Source organism: Mauremys mutica, chromosome 10 (assembly GCF_020497125.1).
Source record: "Mauremys mutica isolate MM-2020 ecotype Southern chromosome 10, ASM2049712v1, whole genome shotgun sequence".
Classification (NCBI taxonomy): Eukaryota; Metazoa; Chordata; order Testudines; family Geoemydidae; genus Mauremys; species Mauremys mutica.
The window spans coordinates 59,540,210-59,552,735 of record NC_059081.1 but is presented as its reverse complement, the minus strand read 5'-3'; the positions used below and the strand labels follow the sequence as shown (position 1 = coordinate 59,552,735).

The 12,526-nt window shown below is 45.6% G+C and overlaps 1 long non-coding RNA gene across 1 annotated transcript in view; it reads left to right on the top strand.

Moving 5' to 3' along the window:
- The window catches only part of LOC123378205, a 145,898-nt gene extending 140,754 nt beyond the window's left edge, over positions 1–5,144 (top strand). Inside the window, exon 3 of the long non-coding RNA XR_006582506.1 lies at positions 4,981–5,144. This is a non-coding gene — a long non-coding RNA (uncharacterized LOC123378205). The remainder of the gene's footprint in view (positions 1–4,980) is intronic.
- Positions 5,145–12,526: the final 7,382 nt, after the last annotated feature.

Here is a 12,526-nt window from a genome sequence, read left to right as displayed (position 1 = left end):
GAATAAGTACATGGGTGGGGTGTGTCCCTTGGTTTGTCAGGGAAGGAAGTGGGTTATTTCCCTGGTTGGTGGTCTTGATTACTCAACGTGGTATTGACGGTGTCCCATGATGTGTTCCATATAGATGTCTCTGGGCCACCTGATAGTGTCGGACACCATGAGCTGTCTCATGAGCCAGGCATAGTGTTGCCCAACTCCACACGCTCTCAGTACTGGCTCGTTTTGGGGGTCCCACGAGCCCAAAGCTACCACGATCAGGACGTGTATCTGGACCTCGTAGCCCTGGGCTCTCAGGGTGTCGGCCAGCGGGGTGTATTTCAACGCCTTTTGTGCTCGGGTTTCGTGACCTGTTTTCAAATGGCACCATGACGTCTACCATGACGACCGTCTTCTTTTCTGCATCCATCATGACGATGTCGGGTTGCAGTCGGCTGTCTATCCCGGGGATGGTGGAGTCAACGGTGATCTTCCCCAGGGATGGCAGGATGGCTTTCACTACACTGGTGCTTCAACTGATGATTTTAGCTGATTTCCTTGGTATTTTATGTTGATTTTGTCCTATAAAACATTACATTTCTTGTCTACATTACTGGCTGGATTGACGGGCAGCGATCGATCCAGCGGGGGTCAATTTATCACATCTAGACTAGACACAATAAATCGACCACTGAGCACTCTTCTGTCGACTCCAGGACTCCACCAGGGCGAGAGGCGCAGGTGGAGTCAACGGGGGAGCATCCACTGCGTTAAATAGATCTAAGTACGTCAACTTCAGCTACGTTATTCACGTAGCTGAAGTTGTGTAACTTAGATCGATCCCCTACCCTAGGACCAGGCCTTAGGGTTTGATCCACAGCCGACTGAAGCAGGCTAAATGATTTGGGTCCTGTCTATTTGACAGATACATCTCTGTTTGTGTAACATCGGTAGACCATCTAAGTCCTGTGGGAGAGCAGTGGTGACAAGGCATTCTTGCTGTAGACCCCTTAGCTGCTAGACTTGCTTTCTGCCTTGGGTTGCCAGACCAGCATTGGTGGCCTTCAGGAGCAGGCTACAAAAGCCACATGTTCTGCCAGGCTTTTCCTGAACTGACTGGGGGAGATGTTTGGGTGTAGCTGGGACTTGGGACTGGAGTTTGGAGGCACTCCATTTTGGGCTAGGAAGAAAATTTTCTAAATATTATGGAGCAGATCCTCAGCTGCTGTAAATCAGCACAGTTCCGTGGAGTACATCAGCTCCGTTCTCTGATGTCAGTGGTGTAAATCTGGGAGCAGCTCCAATTCATCAGTGGAGCTATTTTGATTTACACCACTGTGGGGTCTGTCCCCTCACGCCTGTTTTAAGTTGGCTTGTGGGGGGTGTTTTAAGGAGATTGTGTAATGCATACTGGGGCTGTGTCTGCCCTTCGAGAAAGGTCATTAGCATTTTGATTTGTTTGGATAATTGCATGTTTTTATGCTGTGAAAGTGCCCACAGTGCTGGTTGATAGGCAGAGTTAAAAACTGCATTAAATAATTACACAACCACTGTAACAGAGCAGATGTGCTGCTATGGTTATGAGTCAGCTGGCAGTTCCATTCTAAACATCTTATTCTGGGGACTGACCAGCCCAACCCATTCCAAAATACATCTTGGCTGAAGGGTGCAGGTTACCCATTCAGGGGCTTCTCTCCACTGCTTGTTAGTTTGGCATTTGAACATCCAAAATGGTTTCTATCCAGGTTCAGACACTTTTAAAAATCAACTTCTAGATAAAAACAATTTAAATGACAACAAATGTAGTTAGTCACTGGTGTGGGCAAGTCATATTTGTTGTTAAAAAAAGATACGTTCTCTTTTGTTGTCATGGAGACAGGATGAACTTAGCAGAGGGAATTACCTGTTTGGAAAGAGGCAGGTGAGTAGGCAGCTAATCTAGTCTGCCCTTTCCCCTGGGTCATGCCTGCTCCATCCAGCCTTTTCATCTCTGCCAGTCTGGCTCTGTGCAAGTCAATCAAAATCTTATACCCAGGATGAGCCCTTGTCCTGATAGCTAAATTCCAAAACTCGTAGTTCTGAATGACAGTAGATAGGAGCTTCCTCTTAGAGACCCTCCGACGAGGGGGGAAAGGCCCCATCACCACTCTGATCATTGCGGGCGGGAGCTGTCCAGTCACCATGTGAGTTGCTGGGGGAAGGAACTGCTCTCTAGCTAACAAGAGGAACCCCTGTCCCTTTACAGGACGGGCTCAGCAGTGATGTTTCTCTTGTCCATGCCCAAGTCATTTTTGGTTTTCAGCCCAACGTTAGCGATGAGGCCAGTAAGAGCCATGAAGTGGGCTTAAGCCCAAGGAGCTGTAAGTTCTCATATGGACCACTCATCCCGAGCAGGAGAGCCAAGGATGAACCAAGTGTAAGGTGACGTGAGGAAGTTCTTCCTCTGGCAGCTCTCCGTATCTATCCTGTGCCCATTAGTGTGGTACTTCAGTCACCTTATCACGTGTAAACCATAGCTGGAGATAGCATGACGTGCTTAATTAAACATCTTTTCAAAAGCAATTCCTAGATGCTGAAATATGTCTGAATATATCAATGAAAATCAACAGTAGCAGACACACCAGTGCAGCTTGGGTGACTACAACATGTGAACAGGAAAATGCAGAAGTGGATAGGTACATGGTCGGTGCTGGCTGGTAACAAAAGAACGATGGATTTCTAAACAGCCAACCACTAACCAACAAGGGAGTGGATCATACACTACAATAATTCCCTAAAAAATGCAAACAGTCCTTACATGCATATGGGTTTCCACTTTAGCTTTAAAATAATGCAGAAACTTCCATTTGCCTTCTATCATAATTTACATCCCTCCTTTCTTCCCCTCCTCATTTTCATATGAAAGGAGATCCAGAATCAGGCCCTCCACTAAAATAAAGTGACTTCAGGCTGTGCTCTTAAATAAGAGCATCTGCAAATGATTTTCTCTATTCAGCAGGGAAATACAGGATGATCCAGCATTTAAGCCCCAGCTGGGCCTCTCTCAGGGTACATGAGGAAACTCACCAGCTTTTAACAGAGTCAATGTCCTGATGACTTACTTAATTATTTAGATGCTGGGCCCAGATCTATCCCTTTAGCTCCTCGTATGGTGCAATGGTGGGCTCTGATTGGTGCCTGTCTTATTTAAATCATTTTCAGTTGCTGGGAATCAGAAGTCCATATTGATTCATGTTTTGTTGCTTCGCAGTATCTGACTCCTTGAAGAATGTATTTTTTCCTCTGCTTCTGTTGTGAATGAAGTTTATTCTTTGGACACAGATGCTCTGTATGGATCTTCCCACTCTCTGTTAGCAGTTTTATATTTTCTCAGGGCCCATCCAGTAGCCAGATGGGTACTGATGGGCCATGTGGTTTATTTCACTCAGAGGTTAGGGTGTTTTGGGACTTCATCTTCACCTGTATATGCAGTACTTACCAAAGAATGCTCTACATCAGTGGTTGTCAAACTGACGTACGTGTACCCTACGGTGCTCGTAACAGCGGACAACACATTTTTATTTAGTAAGACTTGGCAATCTAATCATAGGTATATTATGACCCTATTTCAGGTGGGGTATGCAGTAGATTACATTATTTGGAAAGGGGTATACAGCCTAAAAAGTTTGAAAACCACTGCTCTACATCAAGTGGGTCGCTCACTTTTTTAGTAGAGAATTTGGATTGGAGAAGAAGGGAATTGTTTGTCAGGCTCTGTGATTTATATTTTATAACCCAATTAGTGAGATCACATTACTTTCGTCGTGGTGTAAACAAATTGGAATTACCACTCAACATTATAGTGAAGAACCTACATATAACAGAATAGGTTGCAGGGCACTGCTACTTGGTATTTTTCAGACTTTTTTCCTGTGATATCAACACTTGCAAATGTAGAGCACAGGGCATTGTACCTTCTGTTTTAATTCAGCATCACAGCAGCTGATCTCCTTATACTGTTGAAAATATTTGAGAGGGGTGTGTGTGTACTGATGTGCTAGAAGAAAGATGTGTTCCTCACAGTGGTTGCTCCAAAGAGGGGAAGTAATTTGAAAGAAAAGATTTCTGAATAACTGAGCATCACTGAGACAACATATCTGATACTGAATTAACAAGAGCCTATTGGCAAGGTTCCCTATCACCGAAAATAGAAGCTAATTAAGCGCAGCCTCTTCTACAGATGAGTTCTGTTATGAGACAATGGATAACAACATGAGTTAGAGACTACAGAACATAATGCCATTAAGATTCATTATTCCCCAGTGCAGCCTGCAACAAAGGGGACTGTTGCTATCAGAACACTCTATTAAGAAGAATCGCTTATTATGGCCCAACAGATAGGCCATGGGCACTGCTGAATGAAGTCCATACAATATTAAAATTAAGTTTCTTGTAGGGCATAGTGGAAACACAGACCTAAATACTGCCCTTCGGTCAAAACCCTGCAATTCTTTGGAATTCAGCCTGGCTTATGAAGAAAGGAAAATTCAGTCAAATTTCCCCTTCTGCAACAGTGATGCAGATTTATTAACAGTTATCTATTTACCTCTACATACAATTTAGCTGAGGAGCAGGAGGCAAGGAAGGGAAACAGGTTTATTTCAGCATTGAGCTGCTTTGATTCTTTTCCAAATGTTTGCCCTCGGATTTCCTGGCACTTGCTGTATCAGCCAACAGCTTAATCCTGGATTTTTTTATGTTACTCCTAGAAACTAGTTTAACCACCTCCAAGCCACAGAGAAGCTGGGGAGGGATAGCTAAACCCAGGGTTGTGAGTTCAATCCTTCAGGGGGCCATTTAGGGATCTGGGGCAAAAATCTGTCAGGGACAGTACTTGGTCCTGCTAGTGAAGATAGGGGGCTGGACTCAATGACCCTTCAAGATCCCTTCCAGCTCTATGAGATAGGTATAGCTCCATATATTTATTGCCATCTTTAAGTACAGGACTGTCTTCTTTGCTCACAGGTGACTGCTCAATATGAAAACAAATAATAATCCAGAAGTGAACAATGAAGCAATGAAGAAGTTAATTGAAGTGCAAATGGGAGAATGTCTAACCAATTAACTAGAAACTTGAGGAATTCTTCTACAGAATGCTAGATATGGAGGAAAAAATAATTACTATGGAAAAACATGGAACCTAAAGTCTAAATTTTGCATTCATTTACACCACTGTAAATCCTAAATAACTCCACAGAGGTTGGGACTTATTCCAGTTTTACTGTGGTGTAACTGAGGCCTGGTCTACACCTGAAGTTTAGGTCAGCCAAGCTACTGGCTGACAGCTGTGAAAAATTTCACACTCTGTGTGATGCAATTAGGTCGACCCCACTGTAAACATGATGAAGGAATTCTTCCATGGACCTAGCTAGCGCCTCTCTAGGGGGTGGATTTACTACAGGGATGCAAAAACCCCTTTGGTTACTGTACTGTATATGCTACAGTGTCATGGCTTCAGCTTTGCCTCCATAGCGCTTGTGCTGTATACATATGCTGAGAGATGGATTGGGCCCCTCGTCCTATGGATTTCAAGTTAAACTTTGACTTGGCTGAAAAATCAGTGACCTCAGTGAGACTCAATAAAGGAATTTGACGTTTTCTGCACATATTCATTCCCTACTTTCTTATTCTCTACCCCCAATTAAAAAAACAAGCCAACAATACATACAACTATTATTATTAATCCTCTTTCTTACAGTTGTGCCTAAGGACCAATCAAGAACAAGGCCCCACTGTGCTACACAGAACAGCAAACAGTTCCTCCCCCAAAGAGTTTACAGTCCTAATAGACAAGATGCCCCTAGGGCAGGGGGCAGGGCTAGAACACACCAGCAGAGTGAACAATGGGTGGCAGCAAGTAGCAGCTAATTCTATAATATTTGGGGGCGGGGGATGTGAAGAGGTTACTTAGGAGGAGATCAGTTAAATGGAAAGAAAAGGGAAGGGGGGTGGGAACCAGCAGGGGAGAAGAGGAGCAGCAGGTGTGAAGTGAAGCGGAGGTGAAGTGACTTGAGGGGGGGTCAGGGAGTTGGAGCAAACAGCCAATCAGCGCAGGGCAGAGAAAGTCAGGTCAAAACTGTGGAAAGTTCTCTGACTGGTCACAGGTCCCTGCTTTGGCTGCTTCTGCTCCTACCAGCTGGACTCTCTGACTGACTCCTCTCTGCAGCGCCCCCCCAAGGCCACAAGAGGGTGGGGAGGGAAAGCAGCACCTGGATCCTAGTGCCCCCAGAGAGTGGGTGGGTCTCCCCTGAGCATCTCTGCATCCAAGGAGTACTGGGGGAAGAGATGGAGAGCCCCCCACCATGCGCCCCCTCCCCCACCAAACTGCTTTGGTGGCTTCTGTTCCTACTGGCTGAAGTCAAAGCCATGCCAATTCTTCCCCGAGCTCATGTGCGTCTATGTCATTTCCCCATCCCCTACCCTTTCTCTGTTCATCTTTTAGCCTGGAAGCCTTTCAGGGCAGGGATTGTCAGTTTCCATGTCTGTCCAGTGCCTGGCACAATGGGGCCCCAATCCCCCTCGAGTCATTGAGTGCCACCATAATATAAATATTTACTGCTAATAATAATTTATTTGGTTAAAATTAGAATCTGCCATTACGCTAATTCTAAGAGCTACCTGGTACTCCTCCTGATGAAGACCAAAAGGTGATCACTGGCTGAAGGGCAGGAGTTATTTCATCCATGGTGGAGTCCTACACAGTTAAGTGCATGGTGGAGGTTTTATGCCTCCCTGTGAAGCATCCAGGAAACAGGAAACTACTCTGGATGGAACATTGATCTGTGCGGCTACATCAACCCCACTGGTTTTATGTGGAAAATCTCATGGTTGTAGGCGTCCAAGCCTGAGACTGCAGAGGATAGTGACAGGGAGGAGTTATTTACAAAAGGGCTGACTGAAACATTGGAATAACATGTCCCCTCGTGCATAATTGTTCCATTAGGCATGGCTAGGCTTGTCCCACTCAGATCAGCAGTTGCTGAGAACAGCGTTTATTATTTGTTCAGGATGGAGCCCTTGGACTTAGAAAAGCCAAGAGAAATGGGGAAAACCTATTGTTGTGACTAAAGTCCTCGTAGACTCTGATGACTGACTGTGCATTGTAGCTTATAAAGTAAGTAGAGAGAAATCTGGGGATCATTTAGAGTGAGATCATAGGTCCGTTTTTATATATTGTCCATATATATTAATTATGTATGGGGGCCACACAGTTCACAGACACTCTAGCTATGCTCTGCCTCTTTCTGGCCAAGTCCCTGTTGCTGTGGGAAGCACCACTGACTGAGAATGGGCAAACCCAGCTATTCCTGCAGCACGCCAAGAGAGCATCTGCTAGCGTGCAGTTCCTCCATGGAGCGCCTCAGAGGAGACAATGTGGTTGTGACGTTGTGCAGTCTATATGGTGTTATAAAAATATGGTAATGAGTGAATAGAATGTAACTGGAATATGCTTCATGCAAAAGGTCTCTTGTAAGGTATCATTACAAAGCTTATAATGTACTGAGTGTGATCATCCTGTTTGTATAAATGTACCACTCTTGTATCTGGGACTAGAAATATGAAATATAACTCTGAGGGCCTATTGTAATTATGCAAAGTGTGGGCCATTAATGGTGGTTTGGAATCTTGATGACTCCCATTAACCAGGACAATTGTCTGCAGATGGGTGTGTTTTACCTGTAAATCTTCCTGTATAGTGTGTGCTGGCAAGTGGGCAATGAAGTCTTGCAGTGACATGTGATCACGTCACCTGAACTGGAATCCATCTTTAACCTGGTGTCTTTCCATGGAGGAGGAGGGGTGGGAACCCAGAGAGAGACAGAGGATTCCTGCCTTCTGCAAAAGATATATAAAGGGGTGGAACAGAACTAAGGGAAGAGGAAGAGGCGGCATCATAAAGAATTCCCTACCTACCACCTGAGCTGGAACAAGAGAAAGAATCGTGCCCAGGCCTGGAAGGTGTCCAGTCTGAGGAAAAAACTTTCTGAAGCATCTCTAAGGGTGAGATTATCTGTATTCAGTTTGATTAGACATAGATTTGTGTGTTTCATTTTATTTTGCTTGGCAACTTACTTTGTTCTGTCTGTTACTACTTGGAACCACTTAAATCCTACTTTCTGTATTTAATAACATCACTTTTTACTTATTAATTAACTCAGAGTATGTGTTAATACCTGGGGGAGCAAACAACTGTGCATATCTATCTGTGTTATAGAGGGGGAACAATTTATGAGTTTACCCTGCATAAGCTTTATACAGGGTAAAACGGATTTATTTGGGTTTAGACCCCGTTGAGAGTTGGGCATCTGAGTGTTAAAGACTAGCACACTTCTGTGAGCTGTTTTCAGGTAAACCTGCAGCTTTGGGGCAGGTAATTCAGACCCTGGGTCTGTGTTGGAGCAGATGGAACTGTCTGGCTCAGCAAGACAGGGTGCTGGAGTCCGGAGCTGGCAGGGAAAGCAGGGGCAGAAGTAGTCTTGGCACACCAATTGGCAGCTCCCAGGGAGGTGTCTGTGATCCAACCTGTCACAGTGGTTCTGCTGCTTTTCAGGGCTGTGAGCCTTACACAGTAAGGTGCAGGATTTTCCCCTTATTCGGCAGCTGGCAAAGTGTTGGTTTATGATGGATCAATAGCACTGTTCCCTCTTGCCTTGGAGATACATTTCACTGTTGCATGGCACATATGTTTGGACCATTAAATCACCCCCTAGCATCCCCCCTAAATTACTGATGCTGCAAATGTGCTCTGGGGCAACGGCTTCCGTGAACTTTGCCCCTCTGCTCGCGGCAGTCTAGAACGCTGCTGCGCTGGATGAATTCAGTGAGAGGGGATTCACGTGTGGTTTCCGGGGCTTGAAGTGAGGTACATGGGTTACATAATGCTCTGCTCAGATTGCTCTTTTAGCTTTCCTTTGAGGCTGCCTAGTGTAGCAATAAAAATAAAGTAACAAAGTTAAAATAAGCTGCGGTGAGACTAAAGGAGTTAAGGCCAGATGTGTTTTAAGTGGTAAATAAGAGGCCCACCGAAAGGGAAGTAAAAATAGCATAGAGAGGCACTCAAAGATTTTTGTGTTTCCATCGCATCTGCCGCAACAACACAAGTGCATGTTCTGACCATACATTTTCCTTGATGGGTTTTAATTCAGGAATAAAACTGATGCTAGTTTTGAAAGGGAGAGACAGCCTGATCCAAAGCCAATTAAATTATTAGTTGTATGCTAGTTGTTCCTAGAGGCTGGGACCTTACTGTGCTAGGTGCTGTGTAAACACAGAGTAAGAGACCCTACCACAAAGACCTGACAGTCTAAATAAACAAGACAGATGGGAAGAGAAACAGGGAGGTGAAGGGACTTGCCCAAGGCCACACAGCAGTACAGTGGCAGAGCTGGGAATAAAACCTAAGTTTGCTGACTCTCAGTCCAGTGCCCTGTCCACTACAAGAACATAAGAACGGCCATACTGTGTCAGACCAAAGGTCCATCTAGTCCAGTATCCTGTCTTCTGACAGTGGCCAATGCCAGGTGCCCCAGAGGGAATGAACAGACCAGGTAATCATCAAGTGATCTATCCCATCGCCCATTCCCAGCTTCTGGCAAAGAGAGGCTAGGGACTCCCTGCCCATCCTGGCTAATAGCCACTGATGGACCTATCCTCCATGAACTTATCTAGTTCTTTTTTGAACCCTGTTATAGTCTTGGCCTTCACAACATCCTCTGGCATGGAGTTCCACAGATTGTGTGTTGTGTGAAAAAATACTTCCTTGTGTTTGTTTTAAACCTGCTGCCTATTCATTTCATTTGGTGACCCCTAGTTCTTGTGTTATGAGAAGGAGTAAAGAACACTTCCTTATTTACTGTCTCCACACCAGCCATGGTTTTATAGACTTCATTTATATCCGCCCTTAGTAATCTCTTTTCCAAGCTGAAAAGTCCCAGTCTTATTAATCTCTCCTCATAGGAAGCTGTTCCATACCCCTACTCTGATAAGTCTTTCCATTGACTTTAATGGGCTTTTGGATCAGGCTGGTAACGAGAAAACTACTAAATGGTACAAGTTGCACAGGGCCAGGTACTAAGTCACGTGAGAATATGACTGTGTGTACAGTAACAGAGGAGGTAGTGCTTATTCTAGATCAGGAATCGGTAACCTTTGGCATGCTGCCTATCAGGAAAATCCACTGCCGGGCCTGGCCGGTTTGTTTCACTGCAGCGTCCGCAGGTTCAGCCAGTCGCGGCTCCCACTGGCCAGAGTTCATCGTTCCAGGCCAATGGGGGCTGCAGGAAGTGGCATGGGGCCGAGGGATGTGCTGGCCGCTGCTTCCCACAGCCCCCATTGGCCTGGAACAGCGAACCATGGCCAGTGGGAGCTGCGATCAGCTGAACCTGCGGACGCTGCAGGTAAACAAACCATCCCAGCTCGCCAGCGGCTTTCTCTGACGGGCCGCGTGCCGAAGGTTGCCAATCCCTGTTCTAGATGATGACATTGGGCCCTTCCGGATTTGTTGGTCAATATCCAGTGTGTATATTTGCAAGAAATCGGTGACTATTTTGAAAATGTCACTCAACCACAGGATTCTTTTTGGTATGCAAATACTTCCAGGTTGAGTTCCCCAGGACACAGACAGTGAGCATGCACACAGGGGGACACTCATTGTTCACCTGTGTGCACACGTGCACTGCACATGAGGACTAAAACAGATTAATATATTCGGTTCTTTGGCTCCTAAACCAGGCACATCTCCTTCCCCGCCCTCCCTGCTCTTTTTCAGGAAGCGTCTTCCTGATCCTTTCCAAACAGGTACCAGGGACAGTCAGTCTTGGCATGTTCCAGGCGCTGACTCAGACCTTTGACTTTCCATTGTCTGCACTTTACCACTCTCAGAACAGAGGACGCCACAATGCCCGCTTACTCGCCCACTAACTTCTTCACTCCCACTGGAGCTGATGTGTGTAGTCTCATTTATAAATTAAGACATGCTGCCAGGGCACCTCTTATGGCAACCCAGAGTTGTCTACTGAATGACAGAGAACTAGATGCCTGTGGAGCTGTGGAGCATGTGCAATGAATATTATCACAAGACCTACCGCCAGGGACACAAATGAATTCTGTTATGAATTATTCTGTGGGAGTCAAAGGGGATTTTCTTGGGCTTCCCTCCCCCTTCCCCTCACTGACACCTGTATTACTGGCTATAATTTGCATGTGTGTTAACATCACATTGGTCCAAGCCTGGAACAGCTTTCCATGTCTCATCCTCCAAGGGCCCTCAAGAACCTACAAACGAGGCCCAGTCCATCAGTGCCTTTGTGACTGTCACAAAAGTACATTTAAAAGGGGGGAGGGGAATCAATCTCTGCAACAATCCAGGTGGTAATTCTGTGCATGGGGTGAAATGAGGAACATACAGAGCAGGAAGGCAGCACTGGAGTTCTGTAGGGGGCATCTGGGAAGACCACCCTCAAGTTGTGAGCTATGGCAAAGGAAGGGAAGCAGCAGTAGTGTGCTGAGTGGGCTTGCCAGGATCAGGTCACAGATCTGTCCCTTTTCTTTGAGGCGGTAAGAGATGTCACCCAAATCAGTGTTCACAGTAGCAATGAGTCACCTAGGCAGCTCTTTGGGACCCCTCTTCTTGCAGAGTCCCTGCTCCAATTCCAAACCCCAACCTCAGTCTCCCTCCAGAGTGTTAGGCCTGATGTCCCTCCGTACTTCCTTCCTCTCTCTCTTGTGCCTCCCTATTTTTTGCAGTTGGGCTACTTGCAAGCCAGATATTAACACTAGAAAGGAGTCGTTTGGTTTCCAGGAAGAACACGCAGCCAGTCCTGGAGTAGATCTAACCATAAGGCTCTAATCTGACAATGTTACAGAGGATTTGAGAGCAGATAGAGGCTCACGCCATGCAATCCAGATCCAGATTGGTTAACCTACCACCATTTGTGGCTGACATTTTGATTTGTGCTGATTGCTCGTTGAAAATGCTGAGTGCTGGCTTGTTGACCTAGACAAGCAACCCAACGTTTACATGAAGGAAAAAATGCTCTACGGAAACGTAGCCCACAGTCCTACAAAGACTCATGCACATGTTTCTCCTGGGAGTAAACCCAATGGGATTCCTTCCATTCAGTGAAGTCACACATTTGTAGAAACCATTGCAGGAGCAAGTTCTTAGTGAGTATTGAACAAGAGTGTTATGTGCAGCCACCCAGGAAAAGTGGTGACGGTGATTTTTTTGAGAAAACTTCATCATGGAAGATGAAATCCAGATAATCGGCTGGATTATTGAGGCACTATGTTTGCTGGGTCTAAACCTGGGGATCAAGAGGAACACAAAAGTAATCGTTGTTTCTTCATGAGGCTGAATCATCTGATGGTTCTAAATGAACCACAGGAAATTCCTTCCCCTAAACTACAATAAAAAAGAAATTGACACCAGCCTTTCCATTTTGCTAAGGATAAAAGGGAGACTGTTGTTAATATGCCTCAAAACAGGGGTACAGAGAGTTCGGCAAATTTG